The 15376-nt window shown below is 45.0% G+C and overlaps 1 protein-coding gene across 2 annotated transcripts in view; it reads left to right on the top strand.

The window, feature by feature from the left end:
* The first annotated feature begins 2887 nt into the window (after positions 1–2887).
* The window catches only part of DYM (dymeclin), a 1345000-nt gene continuing 1332511 nt past the window's right edge, over positions 2888–15376 (top strand). Inside the window, exon 1 of one of the 2 annotated variants that reach the window (XM_078674786.1) lies at positions 2888–3072. The gene's annotated coding sequence lies outside the window, so the exon portion shown is untranslated. The other variant, XM_078674785.1, reaches the window with a different exon arrangement.

Raw genomic sequence — 15376 nt, 5'->3', positions numbered from 1 at the left:
AAAATTAAATGTGCACTTTTGCTGCTATAGCCTACGAGGGGTTGGGCGCAAAGTGTGCTACCTCCAGCTGTAGACCAGGTATTTACCAGCTTGATTTACTTCCTCATAATTGCCCATGAAACATCTAAAAATTGGGATACGGATGGTTAGAAGATGAGATATTAAACCTTTTAGCATGTTAGTCACTAATATTTGCCACAATAGTATGAATGGGAGCAAAAATACACTTGCTGCGCTGTGCAAATTTTACTTGCACTATAGTATATTTTGCACACGTTTTGCCTTTTCGGTGTTAATGGCCCCGTTAGTGTGGTTAGAAGGTAGAATATTTATTCAACGCGAATGGTGGCATTTGTTATTTAGAGTCTATTGTATTTTTACTTGCTACTCTGACTGGCGGATTTATCGACTGTCAACTTCTTGTAGCAATGCAACCTAATCAGAACAGGAAACAATTCTTGCCGACGATCCCAGTTCTCTTAGTTGGGGCTGGCTCTCTTTTGAAACTTTGCTTTCTAGCCACTAACCCCGTCATCGACCATCATTCATGGAGAGTGGTGACAGGCGTTACTAAGTACTACACGTGTATAACATACACTACAATGAGCCCTGCTCTCCGAAAACAGGTATTAATGTCCCTCCAACCAAATGATTGTATTGACCTTAAATGGGTGTAGAGCTGATTTGCCCACCAAAATGTGAAATTGTAATCTTCGGATTGCGAGCGGATATTTACAATGGGAAGGACATCAGATGGGAGCAGCATCCAAGTGTTTTCACGATGGATCCATGTTCAGCTTCCTGAAGCTAATATTCTTTCTTTTGGGGTTTTAAGAAGAGGCACCTTAGCAGATAATAAAGAGCTTGTAGTGGTGAGCAACCTTTTCATGTATAAAGGGCCGCTCCAGAGAGAAACCAGGGAGTGCATTAACAAGGCCTGGTTGTCTAATATTAATGGCGCTAGAGTGCAGAATTATACAGGCCGGACTGAATAACCTTACCATTTAGTAAAGTAGAAAGGGTTTTCCGGCCTCTATCAATTGACTCTCCTCACTACATTTAGCGAGTTATGGCTTTTTGATGAAGTAGGACAAGACAGCGTGCATAGGGGAGGGTGTAGTGGGGGTAATGAAGACACATTTCAGCAGGATATCATAACAATAGATTTGAAAACATAATTAAGTCTACATTTTAAACATGTGGGGATGATAGGGATGGGCGTGAGCTTTAAAACAATGGGGATTTCTGATTTGAAAAAACGCATTGTTCATGCAAATAAAGCACTGCCCTCCGTTTTTTCAAAGCCTCCATGTATATACAAATATAATTTTGCAACCGAGGCAAGCTGGACAGTTTAGTAACTGTTCGCAAACTGTGTTTTTAGAGCATCAGAGCTATGGGGTTCTGCTCGAGGGTACTGTAAAACTAAAATCAATTAAATGTGTAATCAGCACAGTGTAACAGATGCCTCTTACAAACTAAAAAGCCAGTCTGGCTGATGAGCAAATGCTGACCTGTGGGTAGACGATCTTCGGAATTGAACCCCATTTGTGTCCAGCAGCGTGGCATTTACCATCTGTTACCGTGCAAGGCTAGCGGCCTCAAGCTCTATCTCTTTCCGGAACAGCGCCTATCACTGTTGGACATGTGTAGTCACAGAGAAAAGGCCGAGTCTTCATAGCAAGCCCTCTACTGAAATGGAAGGTGAGGTGCCTCGCACTGAAAAGAAACAGCACTTTTGTGAAACGTGCACCAGAAGAGCCTTGACAGCGTGGTGTGCCGCGCTGGAAGTGTTTGCCAACACATGAAAATGAAACAAGCGGTTGCCATTGCGCAAATGGAAAAAAAAGTGCTTACCAATTAATTGAAGGAGACAGTATAACGCCACAAGGAGAAGATCCAGTCCTGATGGGCAGTCCCAAAAGGAGACAGGGCGGTAACAAGGAGGGACTAAGAGGCCTCATTATCAATCAGAATCCAGCATTTATCAGGGACGATGACGCCATCCAATGAAAAATATGGGCGGGGCTTCCACACCACTTCTAAAACATACCCTAGTACAACATGGCTCGCAAAGTGAGCAGCGCATGCGCTGCAATGCTAGGCCTGACCTAAAAAATGGTCTGCAGGAACACAGGAAATTTCGAAAACTCTAGCAGGTATCTGGTTAATGTCAATTGGACTTGATGCAATCTGCGGTAATTTGAAGTAGAACAGAGGTTTAATTTTTGTTCATCGTGCTGATTTAATTCGGGTGAGAGGCCTCACCGGCGGAGGGGATTTTCTGTAGAATGTTTTCGTTGCCACTGTTTTTTAGTACATGCCACTTGCGTTTATAGTGACTTGCAAATGTATGCTATGCTCAATGTTCTGCATAAGGGTATGTTGCTAAAGGCACAACATGATGATTTGCACGAGTGTACTTTTAGAGTGATCAGCATTTGCCGGTGTGGTTGTTTTTGGATAATATAATTAATTTGCTGCCTACGTATATTATGCCATGCATGTTTTAGGGACTAGTTTATTTTTATCTTGGTTTTGTGGGTTGTGTGGACTGTGGGATACAGTATGTGAGTGCGTTGAAGGGTTGTGTACCCTGGTGTGCATTGCCTGAGACTCCTAGTCCCGTCAGTTGTACAGTATGTGTGTGCGTTGTAGGGTCGCACATTTAAAAAAAATACTCTGATGGTCACAGAAAGCCGGCCCCCGAAACATATGTTCCGTTACTGGCTGGATTTATAAAAAAAAACCTTCCGTTAGATTTTTAGAAAAAAGTGATTATGTCATCTGTATTTCTGATAAAATGCACTCACATTTTCTCCCAGTACCGCACGTACCTTAGTTTCTGCCTCCCTTGAACCCGACTCTTTCTTGTTGGCTCTTTCAGTCCGCCTGACCACCGCAGACGTCAACAAAACAACCCAGAACTGTCATACTCCGGAAGCGTGCTGACAACTTCCGGGAGTGACGCATTTCCAGGACGAAAATACCCAATCGCAGATCAGCTGGAGAGGCGTCATGACCCGGAGGCGTGGAGTAGTGGACGCTCACGCCCCCGCTGCAGTCTGACAGGTGAGGGGGTGTGGGCGGGGGCGGCACGTCCGGGATGGAGGGGCGGAGCCTCGACGTGGAAACATGGCGTCCCAGTGAGCACAGTGACAGGAGCCGGGGAGTGGGATATAGGTGTGAACCGGAGTCTAGGGTCTGGGCACGGAGGACAGCGGGCCCTGACAACTTCTGGTTTGAGGAGCGGCTCAAAAGGTGAAGCCAGGAAGAGAGAGGTGAGAGAGCATGCATTAGCAGAAATAGCTGCTCTGAAGCATAGAATGATGCCCAAGACTGTGTGTGATGAACCTATCGTGCACGACATCATATTAACCAGCTTGGCTGGTGGTGAATTGGAGGAGATATGGAAGTGTGTGTTAGTGAGCTGAGAGACACGCCTTGCATTATATTGTATTTGCATTTATTTAGCGCGTACTACCATTTACGAGGTGTTGAAGCGCTTTCGTGGCAGGTAGCAAGGTACTCCGGAGCCCAAGGTTAGTGGTTAGTTAACTTATCGAACGTGTGCTCCTGCACTGGTAGACTCCTTGGTAGTATGTTTTATAGCAAAGTTATCAATAGAAGAAGTACCAGGATGTGAGGTACGCCCAAGCTATCTATAACGTGCAGATCACCATAGTGCGTGTAGTTTAGGGGTAACTGAGGGACCTGTCTGACTTTACTAGTACTAAATATAAAAATACACCATTCTGCTTGTGGGAGGTTGGGTACAGCATAATGGCATTTCATGTCTGCTGTGGAAGAGGGATTAATATGTTGGAACGTGTCCTTAGTGACATGGATGATGGGTTATGCTGCAGCTACCATGGATGTCTGGCTCTGATTTTAGTTTCGGTTTCTAATCTGCATATTGCAGGTTGTCTATACGAATTTTACGTTTCACCGTGTTAAACAAGGAAATGGTAAAGTGAGGTTTGAGTAACATTTAAATGTAAAATAACCCTCCCAGTCTCAATGGCACGTTCAATTCGGTTTCAAAGCTTGGTATGTTTAGGTGTTGGGGGATATACATATACAGGTGGTATGTATATGCCTATGATGTTTTGATGCAAATGCATATGAAGAGCATATATAGCGAATGTGCTGTATTATGTCCATCAATTGTTGTTTTTGCATTTTTCACCCCGAGTGGGACGGGTATGCCCAGACGTGGGTCCTGTGCTCTCCATGCCACTGGAGTCAAGCTATCCTGGCTGATGAGGGCTGAAAGCCCGAAACCGGTCCTAGGATGCTTGTTTCCAGTCCAGGGAGGACCCGGCTTATCATTTCGGGCTGGGAACAGGGTCAAGACAGTTCTGCATATGGGTGGGTCAGGGGCGCAACTAGAGCCAAATTTCGGGGGCGGGGGTGTGGTGTCTAAGAAAACATTTCGGTGGGGGGGGGGGGGGGGGTGCTGACCCTTCCAGCAATAGTTAAAGTGAAGATGCAGGGGCTCTAGGAGGGGTGAAAAACAGGAAAGCCTCATTTACAAGCGAATGGTCTCTTAAAGACCTGTGAAGTACTCAGGTGCGGCTCTGTGTGTGCCCGGGAAGCTGTCTCAGCCCCGGCTGCCACACACAATGGGGGGGGGGCGGGGTTTGAAGCCCTTTGATCCCAATGGGCGTTGCGCGCCTGGGATGGGTCCAAACTGGTATGGTGTGGTGTGATGTGGTGAGCAAAAGGATGATGGATTAAACCCAGATCCTTGTGACTGGGAGGGAATGTTTGCATTGTCCAGCATTCCGTCCATTAATTGTTTCTTTTGCATATGTTGCCCTGAGTGGGAAGGGTATGCCCAGACGTGGGTCCCGTGCTCACTACACCACTGGATTCAACTAGCCTGGCTGATGAAGGGTGATGCCCTGAAACCTGTCTCAGGATGCTTGTTTCCAGTCTAGGGAGGACCGGGCTTGGCAGTTCCGGCTGGAACAAGGTAAACACTGATTTGCATATGGCTGGGTCCAAACTGGTGTGGTGTGGTGAGCAAAAGAATGATGGATTATACCCAGATCCTTGTGACTGGGGGTGAATGTTTGCATTGTCCAGCATTCCGTCTATCAATTGTTTCTTTTAAATATTGAGTTCTCAACAGTCCTGAAATTATTACACCTATGCAAAATCTTACAAATACTTGAATGTTTAATAACTCAGCACAAAGTATATGTCCAGATAGCTTATAAGGTTGAGAGATGAAATATACATTGAGGGAGAGAAGATCACGAGACCATGACCTGCGAAAGGTTCCCCCGGGCCGAAAGGTTCTCTCTCTGGCGTATCTTTCGGCCCGGGGGAACCTTTTGTAGGTCATGGACTCGTAATATTCTCAACCTTATAGGATTTCTTTTTATTATTACGGCTTATTAAGTGGATTGAATTGTGAATTGAGCTGGTAACGGAATCCGCCCTGAAGAAGTCGTTAATGTGCGACGACACATGACGAAACACACGTTGGCTGTAATTGTCTGACTGTACTATTACATCAAGCTGTGTTTTGGAAACATTATACTGCTGAGTATCGAACACTGGATACCCAAATGAAGAACTATAAGTAAGAAATTATACAAGGCTTTTACCATTTCTGTTGGACAGAACATTACTCATTTGGAGTGCTCAGGGGTGAATCTTTGTATTACTGTATCTCTTCTGTTGCGGGGATGAACTGTGGTTGAATTGGTAGCCGACCACTCTCCCCTTGGAGCACTAACTTATACCAGTGCTGAGTTGTTACAGTGTCCTATATATTTGTTATGCGCCCGGTCCTTCTTTTTCTTGCCTGGTTATCAATTTGCTTTTGTCTTCTCATGAATTATATATTTTCAATGTGTATATCCATCAGAAATTAGCAAAGGGCATTTTTGGAATTTCTTATCACATATGTCATAGTGGATCTAAAAACCATGTGTTGTTTTGTGATTTTTAATGCTCATATCTCTACAGTATTAGCCCAGGCAAACATTCATAAAGAGCAGGAATATCATTGGCAAATCCCAGATACGTGCATATTTAACATAGCAGAAAATAGGAGGGAAACATCTTTGTTAATTGGATGTTACAGTGAGGGTAATTTATGTCGAATGGCCATCTTATAGAAAATTAAAGTATAGCAACTGATGTTAAAAAATGAAATTCTAGAACAGTAAACAAATAAAAGGACAGTTTTTAAGTAACAAGTATTATACCCAATTGTACGTGTGTACATCAATAAAACTATTAGCTGATGGAAGGGTGAACGAATTCTGAAGATGTGGCGGGGAACAAACAGTATTTAAAACTCAAGAATACTCCCTGTGACAATACATGGCCTACATATGAAGGGCAGTTGTATATAGTAAACCATAAGGAAAGAATGATCTAAGTAGTTGAAACTGATAATGTGACAAATATATCCACCATAACATAATACCATTCCCCTAAGTCTTTGTGATTAGGAGTGGCCCATCATTACATTTGCTGCTGACCTGATCTTGGTAAATGAAACACCAAAAGCAATACATAATAACATCAATGACAAAAGAAGATCATATCAGTGCACATCCTCAGTAGTTTCTTTCATACATGTGCAATTTGTGCACCCAAATATAAGTTCTTAATCCAAAAGGAGTCACGTAGTGTAGATACAAAAAACAATCTTTATTTCGTTTTTAAAACCTGGTTCCTCACAGCCGACGCGCGTTTCGCACCATATGGGCTTTTTCAAGGCTAAGAAAACACAATATCTACCAAACCTTGTCTCACAAAATTCCTTCTATTTCCAGTTCCTTTGTAAGTAAGCTGTGCAGTGAATATTCAAATCTTATTTTTTATTGTAGTCAAGGTAAATAGTCGTTCTTCAAAATAGCAGTCACGGAGCCATGATAAGTTCCAGCATTCAGCCGTATGTGTATATCCCAAACGATGAAAACGCGTGACCAGGTGTGGCGGGGAACAAACCGTATTTAAAACTCAAGAATACTCCCTGTGACAATACATGGCCTACATATGAAGGGCAGTTGTATATAGTAAACCACAAGGAAAGAATGATCTAAGTAATTGAAACTGATAATGTGACAAATATATCCACCATAACATAATACCATTCCCCTAAGTCTTTGTGATTAGGAGTGGCCCATCATTACATTTGCTGCTGACCTGATCTTGGTAAATGAAACACCAAAAGCAATACATAATAACATCAAAACTGTTGAAAGTACCCACAGGAAAAACATTAAATGATAAATGTACAATAAAAAGTAATTATTTTATTTTAAGGTGGAAAAGGATGACTCCATCTAGAACAAGTGCCATTTACTAGTGGACATTTACCACTGACTTTTAGCAGGGTACTTGTGTAAGTTTTTGAGAGTTGCTGGAAAGGCATCATGGTCCATGTTCAGCGTTGGCCTGTCTAGGGAGAGCATTGTCTGCTCCCCAATGGTACCAAATGGGATTGTGCAGGCTGTGTCTGTGCCCCCATCCCTGAGTCCCTTCTCTGTCATTTTAACCAGGTTTAGAACAACACCTATTCTAATGTTTTCCGACCTTGCATTTATCATTTGTTTCATGGTATTAAATAATAATAATACATTTATATACAATTTAGTGTATGGAGCGGTATCCCACTAACACCTTGGATAGCTCTCCTACATATTTGTATTGAAATCCTTGGTGAGAAGAACTACTCTCACTTAATTCTTGTTAAGAGCATGTGTTTTGCAGACAGGGTTTCCTAATGCCAAGATGAGTTCCTGGGACTGGAGACCTTTGATCTGGAGTAGGGTGGATTGGGTGGCAATAAGTCGAAGAAGTAGAAGAACTCCTTAGTTTAATAGTTAATTAGTTGTTTTATGTTGGATTTATAGCACAGTCACTCCTGGAATGGGCATAGGCACTGCATACCTTGAGGAGAAAGAGGGAATCGGATATTATGATATCATGTACGGGGTGATTTAGGCCCACTCTCAAATAGTATGCCATTTTTTCTTTTGCCCCCCCCCATCGACTTGAATCTCAGTTTTAATAACTTTGATTTAGTATTTGGAGGGCGGAGGACTGGTTTCCTAGCTTCATCCATGGTGTTACAAATGCCATGGACCCAGAGAAAGGTTCTAACCCCGGAGAACAGTGAACCAGGTGGACTGCAGACCTTTGAGTTTGGATCTCAGGGGTCCTGTGAATCTAGGAGTTGTCTTGCAACTGTTGGATAGGTTATATGATCAAACAACCCACAAATCCACTGTATAAACATTGTTAAAACAAAATTATTGTTACTTTTGTCATAAAACTTCGAAAATTCACTTGAAAAGCCATAGTTAAAGTACTGTAATGGTTTCGAACTAAAACTGAAAATTCACTGAAATTGGCAATCCTTGACTTGCACAAAAGTCATCCAGATCATAACTCTCACACCAGTGCATGCTTATGACCTCACAATATTTATACCCATGTAGCGGTCAGGTCGGTATATATGAGTTTGATATATGTTATGAACTGTGGGCCAAAATTGGAGCATGGTAAAAGTGTAATAGATAAGTCCAGCTAATGGATATTGTCCATATCCGCCAGTATTAAGGTTGCTGGTCTATTTAAGTGATCTACGGCTGCAATGAGCTCTCCAGATGTTAAAGCACGTAGAACGATGGGGCATAAAACCGGCTTGATCTAGATGGACAATATCAGACATATATGGTAATAGCCTGTTCGCTAGGATTTTGGCGAGGATTTTCGTTTTACTGTTTAAGAGAGATATTGGACGGTATGAGGTGTGTTGTTCGGGTGGTCTACCAGTCTTGGGAAAATCACAATTTCTGCATGCCACCGGTCAGATGGGAGCTATGTCGTCTCTGTCATTTCTTGAATTGTATTGAGGATTTTGGCGAGGTTTTTCGTTTTAGTGTTTAAGAGGGATATTGGACGGTATGAGGACTGTTGCTCTCCTTGCGGCTATTCTTCGTGGGTCCACAGGCTTCCAACAAAAAAATTCCCTTGGTACTCCAACAACAGGGTTCCTGTCCCACCGGGGCTCTGGAGGTGACGCAAAGCCCACCGGCGGCCCAGCAGTGTTTCAGTTATGTCACAGAGCGGCCTACAATCGCTCTTTAGCTAGGACCAGGAGCCCCGGGGTAGTCCGCGTCAAGCTGCCTCAGGCCGCCCACCTCAGCCCCAGGCAACTCCACCACGGCAAGCCTCGGGGTGGGGGGGTTTGGGTGGGGGGGCGGACGCTTGTGCGGGCCTATGGTCGTCTCCACTCAATGTGTGGAAATTGGGCGCAGCAATATGGCGGGCTGCTCTCCAATCTGCAAATCCCACTCACCGGCTGCTTCGGGCCTCTTAGTGGCCAGGCGTTTCAAGAATTCCCGGATCTGCCAATATACTCTCAGGATGGTTGACACAGAGAGTCAGTACGCAGTCCTTGAGGGACACTTAGATGGCCAACCTGTACTCCTAGGTAGTATTTACGCACCCAACACAGATCAGGGTAAATTCTGGAAATCCCTTTCCAACATGTTGGCCCACTATACAGATTTTGAGGCAACAAGGGAACCAACAAGAGTCGACCAGGGACCTCTGGAATCAATTCTTTTAAGCAACAGTGCTCCCGGAATGGGATATATACAGTCAATAAATATAGACTCGTCGTTACTATATTCAAAGGACATGTCCAGCCGGACAGAGGTCTATGATTTACCCAATAAAGAATTAGACGGGGAATTTCAACAACACAATACATAAAGTCGGACACAAGTCTGTGTCCTGTTTAGCAATTACAAAACAGGGGGGAAGAGACAACAGGGGCTTAGGCAAAGCTTGACGGTTTGTTACACATAGGGAATATACAGTGACAAAACGGAAAAAAATATTTAAAAAATCACAAGGTACACCTTTACAATTTCAATGAGCATACGTTTTCCATGTGTTAGGTGTTTTTTGGTGGTGTTCTTGTAATTGTAACAGTTGCAGGTTGATCTCACTTTTCAGAATATTTTACTTTACACAGTAAATACTCTGTTTACTTTCGTATTAAGTTACAATAGTGCTCACTTTTCTCCATACTTTAGTAGTTCTACATAGAACACTTTCTAGACCCAAAATCTCATGCTATGAGTCCCTGTGGGAGGAAAAATGGTTATCAAACTCAGCTGTAAGTATTTGACTTATGAGGTTGAGGTTTCGGGGTTAGGACCAAGGTTCCCCAAGGACGAGGTGGACACTCTAGTTGCACTACCAGCGGCACTGCAGCAGCCGGGTGCAGAGTGCAGGGGCCCAATGTGAACCAGCGGGCTAAAAGATGAGGTCTCCTGGCAAGCAGGCCACTTCATTGTGGGAGCAAAGCCCCTAAGGTTGCCGTCGGCACTGCAGGGGTCAACGACTGACACACGAACTGCAGCGGCACCAAGGCAGCCGGGTGCAGGAGGTAAAGCGGATGTGCATTCCCTGGGCTTTTCAGTGGAGACAGTCTGAAAGTTGCTGTCTCGGTGGGGAGGACTTCTTGGAGGCGACCCATGACTGGAAACGCGACTGGGGATCTGGGAGGATGCATGGACTCCGTCGATTGGGCTACCCAAGGCCGAGAAGGTATTGAGGGCTGGGGTGTCTTCGGAGTCAGTTTCCTTAGTCTGCGATCAGTTGCAGTCGGCATCAGTCAGACAGACGCTGTCAGACCTCCAGGACCACTTTGGTCAGAGGAGCAGTTGTCTTACCGCCTTCGGTCATGGTGACCCTTCAAGTAAAGGCTGCAGGCTTAGTTTCTAAGCTTGTGGGCGGTCAGTGGTCACTGGATCCCAACTTAGGCTCACCGGGGGGACCTCTTTGGAATGGTGTAGAATCGCGGAGTCCGAACTCTGACTGTAGTCTTTGGTTTGAGCAAATCCGGTGCTCACAGGATGCAGTCTGTTAGTTGAGTGCAGGACAGGTCCTCTGGGCTCTAGGGGTCTGCTGCTGCGGGAAACGCCTGTTTCTTTGCTGTAGGCAGGTTGTGGCTGGGACAGGCCGGTAGAGCTGGGACAAAGTCAGTTGGTGTCCTTGGTTTCTACCTGTGTCAGCACGGCTCTTCAGTCCTTCTTCTTTCTTCCTCAATTCTGAGGAGGCAAGGTTCAGGGTCGCACCTAAATACTAAATTTATGGGCGTTAAATGGGTGTGTAGATTGGAAACAATGGGTAACTTTCTTGGGGTGGGTACCTTCCTATTATGCTACGGGCATGAGCCTCCTACTAATTGGCTGAGTCCCCACATCTTCAAGACGGAGGGAACTGAGATGTGTGCTTCAACTCACTTCCCTCACCTGAGGGGTGGGCTTGGCAACGGTGGGCCACCTCTACTTCCTAACTGATTTCCCACCGATTCTCCCACCCAAGTAGGGGTCAGAACTGGTGGGAGACAGTTGCTGGGGGCAGCAAAAGGCAGGGGCAGTGTTCAAAGGCGGCAGGCCTTTGAAGCTTCCCTTTCCGTTAGCGCAACCATCCTGGGGGAGGAGACATGACACCTCTGCCCAGGATGGGATTTGGTCTCGACCCAGGGATCCAGAAACCTGTCTGGTGGTGGCTGCCATTCAGGAACCACACCAGGGCTGGTCGATTTTCAGGGGACATCTCTAAGATGCCATCTGAGTGCATTTTACACTAAATCCAACACTGGCATCAGTGTGGGTTTAATGTGCTGAGAAGTTTGCTACCAAACTTCCCAGGTTTTAGTAAAGCCATTATGGAGCTCTGGAGTTTGTATTGACCAACTCCCAGACCATATATTCTTTATCGCTTTACTACACTTACAATGTCTATGAATGAACACTGTATGGGTACAGGACTCATGCCTCTGTACCCTCACCTTAAGACTGGTGCACCATGCTAGAGCGGTGACTTGCCTATGCCTTGGCAATGGATTGCAAGCATGGCATGCAGGTGTGTGCCATGTCGTCTCTTTCCCTTTTCTCTGCACCAAAACACGGAGCCTGCTGTAGCAGTGTGAGTGGGTTAAGGTGCAGAGCCTCTAAGGGTGGCACAACAGGTGCTGCAGCCCTCAGAGGCCTTCCTTGGTCACAGTGCCCTTGGTACCTATGGTACCTTGACAAGGGGCTTGCCTGTGGCCAGGGATGTGCTATTTGTGGATACAAAGGTACACTTTTGTGAAAATACGCAGGCTCTGGGAACCTGATTGGCAGGGACCCAGGGCACATCAAGTTGGGTTGCATCTGATGTCAGGCAAAAACGGGGAGTAACCATGCAAAGGGAGGGCACTTTCCTACAGGTGTTCTGTGCTGACCCAAACATGTTTCTCTGGTGTCTGGGTTAGGAAGTGGGCTAACTTTGATAAGTGATGCACGTAATAGTATGTCTCTGCGCAGGGAAATCACAGTCCACCGGTTATATATTTGCCCTAGTGTTTGTGCTTTCAGTTTGTGTTTCACTTCTCCCCATGTGTATTGCTTAATGTTTGAGCCAATGCATTTCAGTATACCTGTTTTTTACGAAGTTCTATAACAACTATAGAACACAATTATATTGTTGGGCTACCATCAGTTTTGCCACCTAGATCCCATATATAGTTTTAGATGAGTCCTTCATAGAAAGTTGTTTCTTGTCTTTGTCATTGGTGGAATCCGGTTATCTTTTGCCATGTGTTCTAGTTATGTGTGCCCGCAGGGTGCATCACCCATGATAAGTGAATCTCTTACCAAGTTAAACGTGTAAAATAACTAGCTAGAAAACAAGAGAAGCAATAAGGCAACTATATGCAAAAGTCAAAGGTCAGTAACTTGCCATTTGATGTCCTCCTCATGTAGGAGGTGTTCCATCAGAAGTTTTACAATTAACGAAGTCTGCTCTTGTACTGTAAAATCTGACAACATACTTTTTTAAATCAATTTCTTTTTTTTTATTTTGGGCCACAGCATACTTTTTGGGTGGTAGACTGTCCAAGTATATATTGTAGAGCACGGACACCAAATATGTTATACCACATACATTTTCTTAGAGTTGAAGCAAACCACGTCCTGGACACCTCCCAATCCAGCTTTCGAAGCAAAAACAGCACAGAGACTTCACTCCTCACCACCACAGACGACATCCGCTCCCTCCTTGACCGGGGCGAAACCGCAGCCCTCATCCTACTATACCTCTTTGCCGCCTTCGACACTGTCTCCCACCACACCTTAATCGCCAAACTCAACGATGCTGGCATCCGCGACAGGGATCTGGACTTGATCCACTCATATCTCCCCGGCTAGACCCTACGAGTCAGACTACCACCGTTCCCCTCAGAACCCATGGAGATCTGCTGTGGAGTCCCCCAGGGCTCCTCCCTGAGGCCCACCCTCTTCAACGTCTACATAGCCCCCCTCGAAGCCATTGTCCGAAGCCACGGACTCCACATTATCTCCTACGCTGATGACACCCAGCTGATCCTCTCCCTCACCAGTGAACCCTTTAACCACCAGAACCAGCTTCGACAGTGGAATGAAGGCCATCATAACATAGATAAAAGACTGTTGCTTCAACCTCAATTCGCACAAGACCGAAGTTCTCATCCTGGGACCCACTGCATCAGCCTGGGATGACTCCTGGTGGCCAGCCTCTCTGGTGCCCCCCGCTTCTCCCCCCCACACACACCCTGACAGACCATGCACGCAACCATGGCATCATACAGAGCTCTTTGCTCACGATGGACCTCCAAATCAATGCAGTTTCCTCAACCTGCTTCCACAAGCTCCACCTCCTCCGAAAGATTTCAGATGGATCCCCACAGATTACATAAGGATGGTCACCCACGCACTCCTCACCTGGAGGCTCAAATACAGCAATGCACTCCACACTGGCATCACCCAGAAGCATCTCAATAAACTACAGAATGTCCAAAACGCTGCTGCCAGACTGGTCTTCGACATCCCTCGCCGCAGCCACATCACTCGACACCTCCGACAACTCCACTGGCTCCCAGTCAACAAGAGAGTCACTTTCAAGCTCCTCACTCACAACTACAAAGCCCTACACAATGAAGGACCAGCGTACCTGAACCACTGCCTCACATTCCACATACCCAACAGACAACTCCTATCCTCCCAACTCACCCTCTCCTCCATCCCCAGGATCCACAGGATCAAGAACCAGAGGAAGATCGTTCTCCTACCTCGCCGCCAAGACAGGGGTTCCTCGGGAGGAATCCCCATAAAGAAAATGCCAACCAGTAAGGAAAAAACAGAGGGTGCAAATTAATCATTCAATCTGTTGGTGTGTGTGTGTGTGTGTGTGTGTGTGTGTATAGAGTAAGTTCTATAAAAGTGTTGAACTGCAGGCATTGTGAATAGAGAGGTGTATATATCAAAAGTTATGAGACTACTGTGAAATCAATGGAGTTACCAGTTATGTGCACATGATCTCACAGAGGAAATCTGTAGCTCAATAATTCCCGTAGTTGAAAATGGCCAAACAAATAAATGTATGACTGAAAAGAAGACAGAATTTTTTTATGTAATCCAATTAATCTACCCACAACAAGAGCCTGTATTCTGCCAAAAGTCCATACATCCCCCTCTGGGATGGCCAATTGTGTCTGGGCTAAAGTCTGTCCTGCAGCCATGGATGAAATGTAGTGTAATTTTTGTTACATGAACCAAAGTAGGGAAGGCATGTGAATTAACCAACTGTTTTGGGCAAAGCAGGTGAATTCATTGAAAAATGGGGCAGGAACAGATGTTCCTCCCCTGTAAAAGTTCACGGTTAGAAAGGAGTTATATTTTTTCATACCCACAGGCTAGAGGTGGGTCTTCCTCCTGGTCCAGGCCAGACCTCACAGTGTGGGTGTAGAGCTTTTGTGCATGATTCAGTAGTGGCTCTCTTGCTGTACAGCTTTATTTGTATATTGTTTTTTCTCCCAATATTAAGGAATATTGTGAGGGTAGACAAGCTATTAAAATGAAATTTGATAGCAGGATTTGTCTTTGAGAGCGAAGTTTGTTTAGCTGAATGATATCTCAAGCGTAGGTAATTCCATTATTGTCTAACACTAGAATTCCAAGCAAAGATAGATATACACTCCCTCAGCAATTGAAATTTACCAAACAGTCTGCAATGAAAACAAATCTACATCAACGTGTAGCAACTCCTTTCTGGTACTATCAATAACATTAGCAATTTTCCCACTTTGGATGCAACATTGATAAACTTTCACCAAGGCTGGTACTAGAACACCATGTCTCACTCCGTAGTCTTACCATTCAGTCAGTGGCTCATTGTTAGACTTTGAAGCCTATGTGTGTGCGTTAGTGCTGCAGTAAAGCAAAGGCCACCATTGTGGTCCTACATACAGAGAATATAGCTCCACTGCTTACCTAAAACTACAGAGCAATCTTATTAGGGTACA

This window comes from Lissotriton helveticus, chromosome 2_1, assembly GCF_964261635.1.
Source record: "Lissotriton helveticus chromosome 2_1, aLisHel1.1, whole genome shotgun sequence".
NCBI classification, from domain to species: domain Eukaryota; kingdom Metazoa; phylum Chordata; class Amphibia; order Caudata; family Salamandridae; genus Lissotriton; species Lissotriton helveticus.
Note: the sequence above shows the minus strand (reverse complement) of the source record. Positions and strands in the feature narration are given on the sequence as shown.